This window comes from Lissotriton helveticus, chromosome 3_1 (assembly GCF_964261635.1).
Source record: "Lissotriton helveticus chromosome 3_1, aLisHel1.1, whole genome shotgun sequence".
Taxonomy (NCBI): domain Eukaryota; kingdom Metazoa; phylum Chordata; class Amphibia; order Caudata; family Salamandridae; genus Lissotriton; species Lissotriton helveticus.
Genome location: NC_136061.1, coordinates 638,140,733 through 638,157,999, shown reverse-complemented (window position 1 = coordinate 638,157,999; position 17,267 = coordinate 638,140,733).

Genomic DNA, 17,267 nt, shown 5'->3' with positions numbered 1-17,267 from the left:
GCCTCGACAATGCTCACGATTGTTTTTGGGCTGATGAATGCGTCACTGAATTTGAGATTCAACTAGCACATGCTTTATTGATATCTGTAAGTGCTTCCTGTTGAGGTTTAATTTTTGTGACAGGACCATCGTGCCAGAATGAACCCTGCCCTTCATATCCTGTAACTATTTTAGGATGGCGCCGGCAAGCTGCCAGCGCCATCCTGAAATAGTTACTAAGCTAGCTTCAACAGGAAGCACTAATAGATAAAATAAAGCAGGTGCTCGAGCACCCGCTTTATTTTATCTATTAGAGCTTCCTGTTGAAGCTAACTTAGTAACTATTTTAGGATGGCGCTGCAGCTTGCCGGCGCCATCGTAAAATAGTTACAAAAGGCCAGGCTTCAACTTTTGGCCCCTGATCCGCCGCTCGCGGATTTGCGAATTCTCGGTAAATTCGCGGGAGTTTGCGGATCGCGAATTTACCGAAAATCCGCAAAATCCGCGAGCGGAACGGATTTTGCGCTCACCCCTAGTATCACCACAACTTCTGGAGTCCACATTTTAAGTGCTTTGTTTAATTGTTAGTTTTGCTATTGATTGGTGAATGTGGGTGATGTTGTGAGGGTGTGTTAATTGGTGGATGCACAGGGAAATAGGTGGATGGAGGAGGATGGATGGATGAGTCGGTAGCTAAACACAGCCCTCACAGCCCTCACAGCCCACACAGCTCTCACAGCCCACACAGCTCTCACAGCCCACATAGCTCTCACAGCCCACACAGCTCTCACAGCCCACACAGCTCTGGAAAAGACAATAACGGCAGCAAAGAGAAACAGGCAAAGGCAATACCAGCAGCGAACAAACACTGGCAAAGATAATACAATCGGGGGCAGGGGCACGAAAAACGTCACAATCAGGGGACAGAAGGCACGACAAACGTCACAATCAGGGGGCAGAAGGTAAGAAAAACGAGTGCAATTAGGGGGCAGAAGGCAAGAAAAACGAGTTCACAGCTCGCATAGCTTACACAGCTTTCACAGCCCTCACAGCCCACACAGTCCTCACAGCCCACACAGCTCTCACAGCCCACACAGCTCTCACAGCCCACACAGCTCTCACAGCCCACACAGCTCTCACAGCCCTCACAGCCCACACAGCTCTCACAGCCCACACATCTCTCACAGCCCACACAGCTCTCAGAGCCCACACAGCCCACACAGCTCTCACAGCCCACACAGCTCTCACAACCCACACAGCTCTCACAGCCCACACAGCTCTCACAGCCCACACAGCCCACACAGCCCTCACAGCCCACACAGCCCTCACAGCCCACACAGCTCTCACAGCCCTCACAGCTCTCACAGCCCACACATCTCTCACAGCCCACATAGCTCTCACAGCCCACACAGCTCTCATAGCCCACACAGCTCTCACAGCCCACACAGCTCTCCCAGCCCACACAGCTCTCACAGCCCACACAGCTCTCACAGCTCTCACAGCCCTCACAGCCCATACAGCCCACACAGCCCACACAGCTCTCACTGCCCACACAGCTCTCATAGCCCACACAGCTCTCACAGCCCACACAGCTCTCACATCCCACACAGCTCTCACAGCCCACACAGCTCTCAAAGCCCTCACAGCCAAACAGGCCACACAGCCCTCACAGCCCACACAGCCCTCACAGCCCTCACAGCCCACACAGCCCTCACACCCCTCACAGCCCTCACAGCCCACACAGCCCTCACAGCCCTCACAGCCCTCACAGCCCACACAGCTCTCAGAGCCCACACAGCCCACACAGCTCTCACAGCCCACACAGCTCTCACAGCCCACACAGCTCTCACAACCCACACAGCCCACACAGCCCTCACAGCCCACACAGCCCTCACAGCCCACACAGCTCTCACAGCCCTCACAGCTCTCACAGCCCACACATCTCTCACAGCCCACATAGCTCTCACAGCCCACAGAGCTCTCATAGCCCACACAGCTCTCACAGCCCACACAGCTCTCACAGCCCACACAGCTCTCACAGCCCACACAGCTCTCACAGCCCACACAGCTCTCACAACCCACACAGCCCACACAGCCCTCACAGCCCACACAGCCCTCACAGCCCACACAGCTCTCACAGCCCTCACAGCTCTCACAGCCCACACATCTCTCACAGCCCACATAGCTCTCACAGCCCACACAGCTCTCATAGCCCACACAGCTCTCACAGCCCACACAGCTCTCACAGCCCACACAGCTCTCACAGCCCACACAGCTCTCACAGCTCTCACAGCCCTCACAGCTCATACAGCCCACACAGCCCACACAGCTCTCACAGCTCTCACAGCCCACACAGCTCTCACAGCCCACACAGCTCTCACATCCCACACAGCTCTCACAGCCCACACAGCTCTCACAGCCCTCACAGCCCACACAGCCCACACAGCCCTCACACCCCTCACAGCCCTCACAGCCCACACAGCCCTCACAGCCCTCACAGCCCACACAGCCCACACAGCTCACACAGCCCACACAGCCCACAACAGCCCACACAGCTCTCTAAGCTCTCACAGTCCACACAGCTCTCACAGCCCACACAGGAGCCACTGTGACGTCAACAACATTTTCCGGCAGGCTGAGCACAAATCAGATGAAAAGACACTGATCATGGGAAGAACACTGCAGATAAGTGTAAATGTCCACGCACTAGTGTCCGACTTGATGATAATACCCACTAATCAGTGGACAGCCTGACCAGCATGAGACTCAGAGCAGCTGCTGTTGAGTTGTAATGTGATAACACGTGCTGCAGAGGTAAACAAACTAAACCAGGACTCAGGCAGCAGGCTCTCTGACTCCTGAAGGATGACCAGACAGAGCAGCCGTGCAGTTCGATGCTTTTTATTATGTTATTTTTTTTGTTTCACATGATCATGATTCTGGTTAGTACGTGACGGTGCGCCGGGCAAGTACATGTGAATACGGTGACGCAGTGCTTTGTGGAAGAACTAAGGGGAATGGGCTGTAATAATGCATTAGGATTACTGAGAGTTCAAGTTACCTCTCTGCACAGCCAGGTGCTGTGTGACAGTGTCTCACCTTCTGGCTGGCCTACCGGTACCCAATTTCTTTGAGAACTACTCACTGTTACAGCTACATTCAACAGACTAGGCTTTCTGCCTTTTTTTTATAAACGCATGTGAGGAGGCAAGAGCCGGCAACAATGAAGTAACACCTCTCTGATATCTTGCCGAGTTAATGACAACTGTGGATTCCAGAATCCTCAACCTAGTAACATACATATAAACACATGGGTTGTTTCCAATAGTTGCCTTAGTACAATATAAGTTGCAAGCATTGATGCATGCACCAGAGTACGATGTGCACTGCAGTGACATTTACAAATAAGTGCTGCCACCCGCCGTCGCGGGCGCAGCACTGCGTGGGGGGAATGGACTCTCCACTTACTGACCTGCTGCTGCCCAGCCACGTGACGATCTGCAGCACAGACACTTGACTCACTGCCTGCTGGTAGGTAACTGCCAGTGCTGTCTTCAGACTCCAGGCAGTCTCAGCCAGGTCAGCTGCTGAGCTGCAGTGCTGTCCAGTCCTCCTCGAGGCTCTAACCGCGGCACTCCCCCGCCGCAGCCGCGCTCGTCCTCCTGTGTGGGGCTGGCCGTACCAGCCCAGACATTCGCCGGCTCAGCTGCGTGCCACACATGCGGCCGGACGGTCGGGACCCCCACCTGCGGCCGGGCCGGCCGGCCGGCCAGGCCTGGTGGTGCCCCATTGATGAGAGAGGCTGTGAGAGTGAGCCGGCAGCCAGCCTGCACGCTCACTATGATATCCCCCACCGAGAACTATTTCCTGTTCCTGGCGCTGGCAGCCAAACGTGACGGGAATAAAGTACCCGCACATCCGGATTTAATCCCGGCCCCCTGCAAGTCGGACATATAAACACATGGGTTGTTTCCAATAGTAGCCTTAGTACAATATAAGTTGCAAGCATTGATGCATGCACCAGAGCACGACGTGCACTGCAGTGACATTTACAAAAATTGCTGCCACCCGCCGTCGCGTGCACAGCGCTGCGTGGGGGGGAACTGGACTCTCCACTTACTGACCTGCTGCTGCCGAGCCACGTGACGATCTGCAGCACAGACACTTGACTCACTGCCTGCTGCATACTGGTAGGTAACTGCCAGTGCTGTCTTCAGACTCCAGGCAGTCTCAGCCAGGTCAGCTGCTGAGCTGCAGTGCTGTCCAGTCCTCCTCGAGGCTCTAACCGCGCCTCCCCCGCCGCAGACACGCTCGTCCTCCTGTGTGGGGCTGGCCGCACCAGCCCAGACATTTGCCGGCTCAGCTGCGTGCCACACATGCGGCCGGACGGTCGGGACCCCCCCTGCGGCCGGGTCGGCCGACCAGGCCTGGTGGTGCCCCATTGATGAGAGAGGCTGTGAGAGTGAGCCGGCAGCCAGCCTGCACGCTCACTATGAGATCCCCCGCCGACAACTACTTCCTGTTCCTGGCGCTGGCAGCCGGACGTGAAGGGAATAAAGTACCCGCACATCCGGATTGAATCCCGGCCCCCTGCAAGTCGGTGATTCATGATTGGCTCAGGCTGCACTTACTGTATCGGGAAGGGCACAAGGCCGCAGCCCCTGCGGCCCCAGAGAGCAGAGGAATGCGGGCACAGGGGCCAGGAGCACCGTGTCCCACAGCTAAGCACAACAACAACAACAAAAATGGCGGCCGCAAGGGACCGAAATTTTCGTATTTGGGGGGCGTGTCTTAAGGGGCGGGGCTTAAAAGTGGAAAGAACAGAACCAACACGCCCCCGAATCCGAAAGAGACGGAGCTTCTTTCGAGGGACGCCTCTCTCCTCCAATGGCTGGCCTCCGTTTAGGAAGCCAGCCAATGGAGGAGAGACAGAGCAGAGAGGCGGGTTTAACTGCCCTACTGAACATCATTATATTTCCCGACTTTCGGCTGGCAACCCAGCCTTCGGTCCCTCGACCTAAAAACAAGGATTGGCCGAGCGACCCGGCCGGGAGTTGTGTTGCGCGCAAAAATGAATTAAAACAAGAACATCCAGAAAGAGCACAGTGTTGACTCTAAGTAGCTAACAGAGGCCTGTCCTCCTTCAACTCCTAATGGGTTTCAGAGTTACTCATGACGTTTTACTATAAGAAGCCTAATTGTTACGACTGCATATGACGCCACGCAACAGAGGAAAAGCAGAGCACTGATTCAGCAACTGCGAGACCGTAAACAGTGAAGGAAACGCAAAGCCCACGATGAGCTCCTTGGGACTCTGTAGAGGGGGCGGCCCCCATGCGCTGTGTCTCTAAGCTTGCCGTAGTCCATTGACTCCAAGTGCGCATGCAACTGTTTTTCACGCATGCGTAAGGTAACGCATTTTTTTTTTAAAGTCTATTTCTCAATCCCTGTTCGTCGAAAGTATCATGCTGATGTTAGCAAAACGCAAAAACAACAGTTGATGGACAGAATGCAGAACAATGTCATACATTCACCCCAGTACAGAGATCTGGGCCTAAATCCATAGTTTTTTTGCACTCCACACCACCCCAGTTCAGACATGGTCATATGCAAATCAGCCTTGACCCTGTGCCTCATGGGAACAGTCCAGCCTGAACTGCCAAACCATGTCTTTCCTGGACCGGAATCAAGCATCCTATTTCTGTCTATCAGCCCTCTTCACCATAAGTTGGCAGGGTATGCTGAGACGTGAGTCCCTTGCTCACTTTGCCACTCGATTCAAGCAAGCAGGGCTGAAGACGGCTGAAATGCAAGAAACCGGTCCTCAGAAGCTTGTTTCCGGTCCAGGGAAGGCATGGCTTGGCAGTTCGGGCTGGACTGTCCCCATGAGGCACAGGGTCAGACTGATTTGCATATGGCCATGTCTGAACTGGGGTGGCAGAGTGGGCTAAAGAACGGTGATGGATTAAACCCAGATCTGTTGACTTGGTGTGAGTGTTTGATTGGTTCAGATGCTCCGTCCATCACCACCCCCTTTTGTACCACGATGTTCGCAAAACAGCGCGATGTTCGGGGACTGAAGTTTTGGCAGCATATCCATATATCCTTGAATATTTGGGAATTTGGGAAGCATATAAATATGGACAGTTTGTAGGGGCATGGGCACACTGGAGAGAATGGATCGTCAGAACACAACTTTAGACGAGGTGGGCGGGATGTACACTAACAAGTGCTCGCACGGCAGCAGGGGTGCGATGTCGGGCACCAGTTGAAGCTAAGCAGAGGAAAGGCAGAGCTGGGTGGGGGGCTGGGCAACCATGCCAGCATTCCGATTCACGAGCAGATGGTCCTGTTTATGACCTGCAGAGCGTGTGAAGTGGCTGCTGGCAAATGGAATCAAAGCGGCTGCGGTCACTTTGATGTTCTTGTCTTGTCTTGCTTTGTGGGAGGGGTAGGGGGAGCGGATTCCTGTGCACGCGCCTAGCTTACATGAACTGTACGCGATCCGCAGTGGGTAGAGTTTTGAAAGCAGCTTACTATAATCCTCGCCGAACAATGCTTACACATTGCTCCAGCGAGACCTAAAAAGAGAGAGTGTGCAACTGCGGATTTAACTGTCAGCCCTGGGGCCAAACAAACAGTCAGCATTCAAAGACAGTGGGCTAGTCATGCCTCCCTTTCACTCGAGCAGGAACGCCCACCCGCCCGCTCCCAACCAGGCACTCCAGGCACTTCTGCTTTCTTGCTGTGAGAGATGCAGAAACATGAAATGTTAGTTTTACCATTTCATGTTTCTGCTTCTCGCACTGCGAGAAAGCACTGAGGCGTGGGGGCGACAAATAAGTGCAATAAGAGGCCCCCAAGAAAGCATTTCGGATTTATCCAACATATAAAACATTTAATCATGTACTTCTTTTTTGGCAAAAGTGCTTTCAAACTAAACAAGTTAAACTGAAAGCGCTTCTGGCCTGCAGTTTAATAGTTAAGAAATCACTCTGCTGTAAGTGCTTTCTACTGTGGTGTGTTGGCAAGGTTGGACTGGCCAGTAGGGCAAACTGGTGGTGCCAAAAGGGCTGATCCAACACGTTAACGTTTGGTTATTTTTGTTGCAGTGGCCCTCATCCTCCTGGACCTCTCTGCAGCGTTCGACACTGTCTGCCACCGCACCCTAGTCCAACGCCTCAGCAACACAGGTGTCCAAGAGAAGGCACTGGAATGGATCATCTCGTTCCTCGCCGGAAGAACACAGAGAGTCCGCCTCCCCCCGTTTCGATCCGAGGCCACCGAAGTCATCTGTGGCGTACCGCAAGGATCACCACTCTGCCCCACCCTCTTCAACGTCTACATGAGACCCCTTGCAGCCATCGCACGCCAACACAACCTCAACATCATCTCCTATGCCGACGACACCCAACTGATCGTCTCCCTCACCAGAGACCCCGCCACCGCCAGAACTAGCCTTCACGAAGGGATGAAAGACGTTGCCGAATGGATGAAGAACAGCCGCCTGAAACTGAACTCAGACAAGATGGAAGTCCTCATCCTGGGACCATCGCCCTCCGCCTGGGACGACTCCTGGTAGCCCCCCGCCCTGGGCATCACTCCCAAGCCAACAGACCACGCACGCAACCTGGGCTTCATCCTGGACTCCTCCCTCTCGATGACCAGATAACTCAACGCCGTCTCCTCATCATGCTTCAACACCCTACGCATGCTCCGCAAGATCTTCCGATGGATCCCGACCGAAACCAGGAAGACGGTCACCCAGGCACTCGTCACAAGCCGACTGGACTACGGAAACACCCTCTACGCCGGAACCACAGCCAAGCTACAGAAAAGACTCCAACGTATCCAGAACGCCTCCGCCCGACTCATCCTGGACATCCCCCGACGCAGCCACATCTTCGGCCACCTGAGGGACCTGCACTGGCTCCCCGTCAGCAAGAGAATCACATTCAGACTCCTCACCCACGCACACAAATCCCTCCACGACCTCGGCCCCAAGTACCTCAACGACCGCCTGACCTTCTACACACCCACCCACCAGCTACGTTCGACAAGCCTCGCCCTCGCCGCCGTACCACGCATCCGAAGAGCCACCGCCGGAGGAAGATCCTCCTCCTACCTGGCGGCCAAGACATGGAACTCCCTCCCCACCACCTTCGGCTGACCCAGGACCATCTCGCCTTCAGGAGACAACTCAAGACCTGGCTATTCGAGCAATAGCAGACCCCTTCCCCCAAGCGCCTTGAGACCCTTCCGGGTGAGTAGCGCGCTATACAAATGCTATGATTGATTGATTGATTGTTTGTGGGCCAGTGTTATGGTCTGGTGGCCTGGTTTTTACTGTGGATTTCCCTGATTTTACCACAAACATTGCTTGTAGCAAGTGCACATGCATGCGGTCTGCCATACCCAGGGCCACTGAAATTATGCGATTGTACAGCTGCAGCGTTTTTTAATAATTATGCATTTGCCACATAAACTATCATCTGCTGCATAATCTGCATAATGTAATGGAAAAAATAACTTGTAGCTCAAGTGGTTCAAAAGTTACAAAAACGTAGCAACATGTGTAGCAGCTCAGTGGAAGGCCCTTTGCAAAAGCTGACTGGTCACCTTTCTGTTGCATATTGCAGCATTTGATAGTAAACTGGTACTAATAAGGTGCAACTAATGCCCAGACAGTGTAAACAAGTTTAAAAATGACAAATGAATGAAATAATACTGCTCCAAACGTGCTTTGTTATGCGGCACAATTTGCTGTTTCTTGCCATATAACTTACTGTACTCTGCTACATAATTTGGCCCTTCCCTGCTGCATACTTCCAGTGGCCCTGGCCATACTTTGCAAAATATCTAAGCAGTGTGTCTTTACAAGTGCAGTCCTGCCCCGATTTACAAATGTGGGCCACTTTTTTAGCTATCCGATTCGCTACTGGGGACACTTATTTTGATTTTCTGTCTCAGTCTGGTCCTGCCTCAAGTCAGTGCTTAATATGTAAAGAAATAAAAGCCAGGGCCTTTATCAGGCCACTGCAGCTTGCACCACCCAGTGCCCCTGCCAGGGTCCAAATTAAGTACTGCCTCCAGCACTTATGACTACCTTAAGGGTCACACAAAGCAGCTGCTGTCACAAACATCTCCTCCAAAGAGACAGCAGTGCAATTTTGTGCACATGAAAACTATGGGAACTGTGATCCTGAGTACAATGTTGGGGCAATGTCAGAAATGGGACTACAAAGGGGTTGACGCTCTATTTTGGTAGAACCAGAGAAAAACAGCCATTTTCTTCCTTACACCTGAGAGAGCGCAAACTGATATAAATGTATGAGTACATCACACTTACCTATAGTAAGCACAAGTCATGATGAGAAATGCCATGAGTGCTAATAGTATCTGAAATTATATTCTAAATGTATAGCTAATATAGAGATTTAAGTAGAAGTGGAACTAATACAGAAATGTGTGACATTATATGATTTTATTAGACGTGATTATTTTGAATCTATGTCGTGTAGCTGTTAACATATAAGATGGTCTGTGGTAAAACGCAGAACGTGGTAGGCCTCAGGGCCAGAGCTGGAGCTAAAAGGGAAGGTGTTTCTTTTCACGACACAGATTGTTTAACGTTTTTGGTCATTGCATTAATGGGCCATGATTTAGAGTAATGTTTTCTAAATAATAGAATAAGAGTTTTAACATGCTTTAATTAAATGAAGAAATTGAATGCTATAATCATAATGTGAAATATTGTAGGCCTGAAATGTTTTAGCATTGATTTACACGTACATGTCTGGGCTGAGAAATGTTGCAAGCCTTTTTAGAAGTCTATGAGAGTTGGGTTCTTGGCGGCAGATATCTGTCTGCAACAGGAAAGGGGGGATCCAATTATAAGTGAATGAATAGAGGTCTGTTCAGTAGACGGCCCAGACATGGAGGAGGGTTCTGGAATGTTTAAGGGGTATCAGCGGGCCGGAGAAGAGACTGAGAAGCAAGGTCAACTCTAACGTCTGAGGCCCAATACAAAGCATCATGGAAAAAGCCTGAAGTTGCACCACGTGAGAGGCGTTTCGCAAGGGGCGTCTCAAATGTTGTTGACTGTTTTGTATTAGGGACAGCACCCCTGGGTGGAGTTAGAGCAGAGACCTGAGGACCCTTTAGAGAGCGGATGGGTAGGCAGTGAGGGGTCATGACTGGAGAACTTTAGGTTTTCACCAAGAGACTTAGAGTGGGTGACTTCCCTTGGGGGTCATTCATTGCTGACACCTTTGTTAGGTTGGGATTTGGTTAAGTAGGGATACCATCTAGGACAGGGTAGGGACGCCTAACCTGTGTTTGTTTTCCTCCAACCTAAATGAAGGAGAGATATGCGTCTATGCTGATAGCTTTGCTATTTTTAGAACTTGTGTTAGTGATTTCTGTTGCTCGTCTGAGGGCTTTTCGAGAGCACATGTATGTAATTGGACCTGTGTATCTCGTGAATCTCATTCTGAGATGCTTGTATTTGCAGCTCATTATATCTTTACAATAAACTTTTGAAACCTAGAAGTTGTCCGTGATCTTTAAGAGTAGAGTCCTTTATTGGGTGAACTAACTTGCAGATAGGTGTACTGTTTCCTTCCAAGACAGGCAATAAAGGTTCAGTCGACCAGATCGAGGTTTGGATCAATAGATATAAGGTATCGATCAAAATCTCGCCCTTTCAGTTGGTAGCTATAGAGGATGGTTGCCTTCTTGAGGACGGTGACCTAGGCCAGGTTAGCTTACCCCAAGGCCCCTAGAAATCGATGATCGGAAGAACAGCCCGCAGATGAAGATCCGGATGACGTGAGACAGAAAAAGCAGCAGTATCAGAGAGAGTGAGTATAAAGGGTTATGCGTGTTAGATTGCGGTGTTTTGTATTGTATCTATGTTGTAATGTCTGGCGGAGTTGAATGTCTGTAGAGTGACTGTGGAACAGGTTGTGAGCGCGCGCAACCGGTGGAAATCTTAAGTTCAAAGAGAGCTTAAGTGGTTCGGGTGTATCGGACACCCAGAGTAATTGTCAACTAGTGTGAAGGGGGTCATGAGGTACCATTGATCACCCGAGAGACCGAGATAGGGGGAACGTAAGAGTGAGTGCGTGAGTAACGGACGCTGGTCGGAAGTTACTGTGTGTGTAAGTAACCTATCAGAGAGACGATAGACATCTCGTCAGTTGTGTTGACAATTACAGATAGACTGTGGACGTACAGTCGAGAGAAGTGACCGCTTGGTCGGAAGTAGTCATTTTTCAGTGTATGAATGGGACGCATGCATAACCGGGAGACGAGTTGAGAAAGGAGGGGTGCTGCTGCGAAGCGGAGAAAAGAGACGTCAGGTGGTGTCGCGCAGTGATTGGCTGACAGGAGAAAGACCGCGCTGTGATAGGCCAGCTAGCGAACACGTCATACAGGGTCGCGACGTGATTGGCCAACAGGAGAAAGACCGCGCTGTGATAGGCCAAGCTAGCAAAGCCGCGACAGGATTGGTGGAGTGTCATCAGGAAGTAAACAGAGTAGCGAGGCTGGATTTTGTGCGCATAATTATGAAGTGTTTTAAATGGTTGAAAGCACTGTTTAAGAGAGAGAGGCGAGGATCGTATGAAGGGGAAGAAGCCCCGCCGGAGGGTACGCCAGCTCGTTATATGGCAGTAAATGTTGGGTTGCATACGATCCTTTGGATATCAGAGTGGAGTAAGATTACTGAAGGAAACGAGGAACTGACGTTCCCGAAGTACGGGACGTTCAGATTAGAGGTGTTACATCGATTGAAATCAGTCATGACCTCAAAGAGACCCTTGCCTAGACCAACCCAGTTTGAAGCCCTTGAAGCATGGCTTAGGGCAGCGCATGAAAGGAATATGAACAGACGACAAGAAAGGGTGAAACGCTCGGTAAGGGCAGTACAGGATGCCAGGTGGGATGCGGATGCTAAAAGATGGAGAGTGCATAATTTGGAAATAAATAAACTGTACCCAGTGTTAGAGGCGCCAGTAAATAAAAGCCCCCTAGAAGAAGATGATGAGAGCGAAACAGAGGATAGCTTGATAAACAGATTACTGACAGACAGGCCACCCCCGTATAATAGAGCAGGGGGAGAGGTCGAGAATACTGAAGGAGAAAAGGGGGGCAATGCAGGAGAGCATAGACCGCTTCCCAGTTCACAGTGGGATCCTGAGCCAAAGAAAGAGTTGTTCCAGCCTAGTCAGGTGCAACAGGTAGTCGGTAGGTTTGTGGTACAAAGAGCGCCGGAAACGGAAAGCGCCACATCCTACCCATTGCCAGATGCACTACAGGTACCTGTTACCATAGGTCCTATAATATCGATATATGACCAAGAGAGAGCAAGAGGGGAAGAACGGAAACGGAAAGACAGAGAAAGAGCAGAGCAGGCAAGGAGGAACGATACCACTAATTCCCCAAGTCAGATGCCGATACCCAGAGAGTGGAGTACACCGATGCACACAGCAGGGGACCCAGGAGGAGATCCTGGGGGCCCTAGATGGCCAATGGATCTGAGGGGATCTGGACGAAAATCCTTTCAAGAGCTAAATGAGTACATGAAGCAGTGGGATGAGGCAGTGAAGGCTCAAAAGTGCATCAATGCTGCAGAAGCAGAAAGGGAAAGTCAGGACAGCAGAGCACGAACTCACTGCGGGGCTGGGGAGAGTAGCCCGGAGTGGGACTGTAGAGGGAGTAGGGGAGTCACCCATTGGGCCCGGAATGGAGGTAGAACAGACCTGGAAAACGGGGGCCCCGGGAGTGAAGGGGTGGCGTGCCCAATACTCAGTGAAGGGGAGAGGAGAGCGCAAGAGTACAGGAACAGCTTTAAGTGTCCACACTGTGTCCCTGGCACCAGAGAACAGAATGGGAGTTGTGAGAGGTCGCACCATAGTCCCTGTGATGACAGAAATGAGCGCAGCCCAGGGAATATGGGGAACCAGGAAGGATCGTATCGGATACTGAGCGATACGAGGCAAAGGGAGTGTAGCGACCAGAGGGAAAATAACAGAGAGATGTGCGGTGAGAGGAGAGAAGAAGACGAGAGTGGGCAGAGAGAGAGTAGGGATAAAAGGCCCGTGTTCCATCACCTTCCAAGATTGGATGGCCGAGCATGGGACCTGGAGAGATGGGAGCAAGGGAGGCCACCCATTAATTCTCCTGAGCCCAAACGCAGAGCTCGAAGTTGGGATGGTAGGGAGACCAGTGAGCCCCCTTCAAAAGACATATTGCGAGCTGAGATAAAAGCCAAGAGACTTGATGTCTCCAGCTTAAGGTCAGATCTGGATGACATGGTAGATGGTACCCTGCCTTTAGAAAGAATGGAAATGTATGAACAGGATGAAATACTGTATATGGCAAAGGACATCACACGAAAGGCGAGAGCAGTCCATGAGAAGTTAGTCGAACTAGCAGGCAAATATATGGTGGACTTGTCAAGAACCAAAGCATTACAGGGTAACCACAGGCTACATTACTCAGATCGAGATCTAGATGAGAGGAGAACGATTGGGCTGAAAACACACATAAGGGAATTGATTACTGGAATAAGGACATGGAGGGCACTAGATAAATGGGAAGAGAGGTGGTCCAAGAAAGGGACCGGCAGAAGAAGCATGATTGGTATAACACCAGGACAGCAGGGAATAGAAGCTTACCCTTTGCGTGAAGTTGCCAATGGGAGCTATGTACATGTCCCTTGGAGTAGGGGAGATTTAGCTGCTTTTACCACATCTTTCCCCAAGTTACGAGAGAGCCCCGTGGAGTGGTACAAGCAAGTCGAGAGGTTTGTAAAGATCTCAAAAGTCCTATGGATAGATCTGAACACGCTGTTTGACATTGTAGTACCAGGAGATCTGTGGACAGCATGCAAGGTTAGCGCTGAGTGGCCCACAACGGAGCCAGAGAGAGATGCTAGGACTAATGGGCCGTCCGAGATCGTGATGGCAAAATTCGAGAGAGTGATGACTTGGCTGAAAGAAAAAGTGCCAATGCAAGACATAGATTGGGTCAGAATAGACAGAACGAGACAGGAACCCAAAGAGACAGTCCATGAATATTACGAGAGATTGCTGAAGGCGTTTAAACAGTATAGCGGCTTGGATGTAATGGATCCAAAGGACATAGGGCAATTCGTGTCCAAGTTCGTCCTGGGACTGAGACCGGATATTAGTTTAATGATTCAGCAACACTCGATTTGTTGGCAAAGTAGACCCCTAGATGAAATACTGAGATATGCCAGGTACTGCTGTGATGAGGTAGACTCCAAGGCTAAGAAACTAAAAGAGAAGCTGATGGTGGTACAATTGCAGGCAGCAGGAAAGGGGGGACCGCAACAACAGCAGCAAGGGACAGGTACAGGAGGTAAGAAGCAGTACAGTCAGAACAAGGGTAATGAGGAGAGTACTACCTTCAGACCCAGAGTAGACATAGCTACCTTGAAGAAAACGACTAGGTGTCACCAGTGCAACGAGTTGGGGCATTGGAAACGCGAGTGCCCTTACAATGTAGAGATAGGAGAGCAAGAGATAGAGGAGGAAGAGGTCCAGAGCGCACCTATGAGAGGGGCGACGCCATACCAAGGAAAGGTGCTCAAAGGGGGGGGGGCTCCTCCCCGAGCCCAGTTCCCGCAACCTCCTCGAGTAGGGAGTATGGGTAAGACCTATAGACAAATGCCCCTGTTTGTGGAAGGTGAAGAGTGCTATTATGTGGACCCATTAACCGGACAGAGAGTGGAAAGAGAAGACTGCACCCTCGGGGCAGCCTTAGAGGTAGATCAGAGGGGACCCTATGTGGAAGCAGAAGTAGCAGGGTGCCCTACGACATTTCTGGTGGACACAGGAGCCACTAGATCCACGATCAGATCAGCTGCAGTTCCAGACCTGCCCATGTCTGGAGAGACCATACAGGTGGTAGGGGTCGCAAACAGGAGAATAACCAGCCAATTGACAGAACCGGTACAGGTGAAAATAGGGAAGTACAGCGATGAGCACCAATTTGTGGTTTGCGATTCAAGCCCTGTGTGTCTGCTAGGAAGAGACCTGTTGTGCAAATTGAATTGTACTATATATTGTACACCCCAGGGAGTGGAGGTATTGACTAATGATGATGATGCAGATTTCAAAGTTGCAAACTCAAGAATATGTGTGGAGCTGTACCCTACTTTGACAGTAGACGAGCTTCCCTGGGATTTGAGAGAGACAGTGGCATCAGAGGTATGGGATTTCACTGGGGAAGAGATTGGATTGGTCAAAGGGGTGGACCCAGTGAAAATTGTAGTGAAACCGCATGCTGAGTTCCCAAGAACACCCCAGTATAAATTGACTCCAGAAACGATTGCAGGCATAAAACCCGTGATCGAGTCCATGATTAAACAGGGAATACTGAAAGAAATCGTGGGTAGTCCATGTAACTCCCCGATTATGGGTCTGCAGAAACCAAATGGGAAATTTCGGATAGTGCAGGACCTTCGAAAGATTAATAACATAGTCGTTTCATGTTGTCCAGTGGTACCGAATCCATCAGTGATACTGTTTCAGATTCCATTCCAAGCTGAGTGGTTCACTGTGATAGATCTTTGTCAGGCTTTCTTTTCGATCCCTTTGGACGAAGATAGCCATTTTCTTTTCGCATTTAAGCTGGAAAATCGCGTCCTAACATGGTGTCGTATCCCTCAGGGGTATACCGAGAGTCCATCGATCTTTAACCAGCTTCTGAAGAAAAATCTTGAAAGTCTAGTGCTGCCCCAGAAGTCAGTTCTGGTCCAGTACATAGACGACCTCCTTGTGGCGTCAGAAACAGAAGAAGCTTGCAGGGAAGATTCCATTGCTTTGTTAAATCACCTAGCTGCCAATGGGCACAAGGTGTCCCCGGGAAAATTGCAGTACTGCCTGACAGAAGTACAGTACTTGGGACACAGAATTGAGAAAGGCAAACGAAAGGTGTCACCAGACAGGATAGAGGCGATCATGAAAATGAATGCGCCTCAGACCCAGAGAGAGGTCAGGATGTTCCTAGGGATGGTGGGTTATTGCCGACAGTGGATCGTGAACTTTTCACTGAAAGCAAAGCCCTTGCAAAAACTGACGCACAAAGAGGTGAGTGATCCGGTACCATGGGACAAAGACTGTTTGATGGCATTCTTACAGCTGAGAGAGGACCTGTGTCGTGCTCCGGCATTGGGAATGCCTGATTACAATAAACAATTCTTTCTTTACTGTTGTGAGAGAGAAGGTTGTGCGTTGTCTGTGTTGGTCCAAATCCATGGGAATGCCCGTAGACCAGTTGCTTATTTCTCAGCTACTTTAGACCCAGTAGCCGCAGCGTTGCCCGGATGTCTCAAATCCGTTGCTGCAACGGGTGTCAGCATTGAGAGATGTGAAAATATTGTTATGGGGCACCCGTTAGAGGTGTGCGTGCCACATTCTGTTGAACTGTTGATGACCAGGACCAAAACACAGCATCTGACCAATAGCAGGCTCACGCGCTATGAGCAAGTTATTCTTGCTGCAGAGAACGTGACCCTCAAGAGATGCTCTGTTTTGAACCCTGCTACCTTAATGCCACTTCCAAATGATATTGATGATGATGATGAATATTCAGACCATGACTGTCTCGATGTGACTGAACTATGCACCAAACCCAGACCCGACATCGTAGATGAGCCACTGACCGACCCAGACGAAGTTTTCTTTGTCGATGGCTCATGTGTAAGAGACGAAGTTGGGCAGTTGAGAGCAGCTTATGCTGTTTGTACAATTGAAGGAGTTGTGGAAGCTGGGTGCCTGGAAGGAGTACACTCCGCTCAGGTAGCCGAGATTATTGCCCTAACACGTGCTTGCTTAGCAGGCAATCAAATTCGAGTCACCATCTACACCGACAGCCAATACGGGTTTGGGGTAGTTCATGATTACGGGCAGTTATGGTCTCAAAGAGGGTTCATGACTTCTTCAGGCTCTCCCATTCGCAATGGAGAGTTTGTGCGCTTGTTGTTAGAAGCATTGCAATGTCCAGCAAGTATCGCAGTTGTAAAGTGCATCGCACATACCAAAAATGAGGACTTTGTTTCGAAAGGCAATAGATATGCTGATGAAGTTGCGCGGTATTGCGCAGAACAAGGTTACTCTTTCACAGAGGTGGATGTGGGTGGAATAAATGTGAGAACTGAATTAGCCATGATACTGGAAACTGTTGATACTTGGGATGAATTGTCAACCATGCAAGAAAATGCTCCTGATTCAGAAAAGGAAACATGGGTAAAGGCA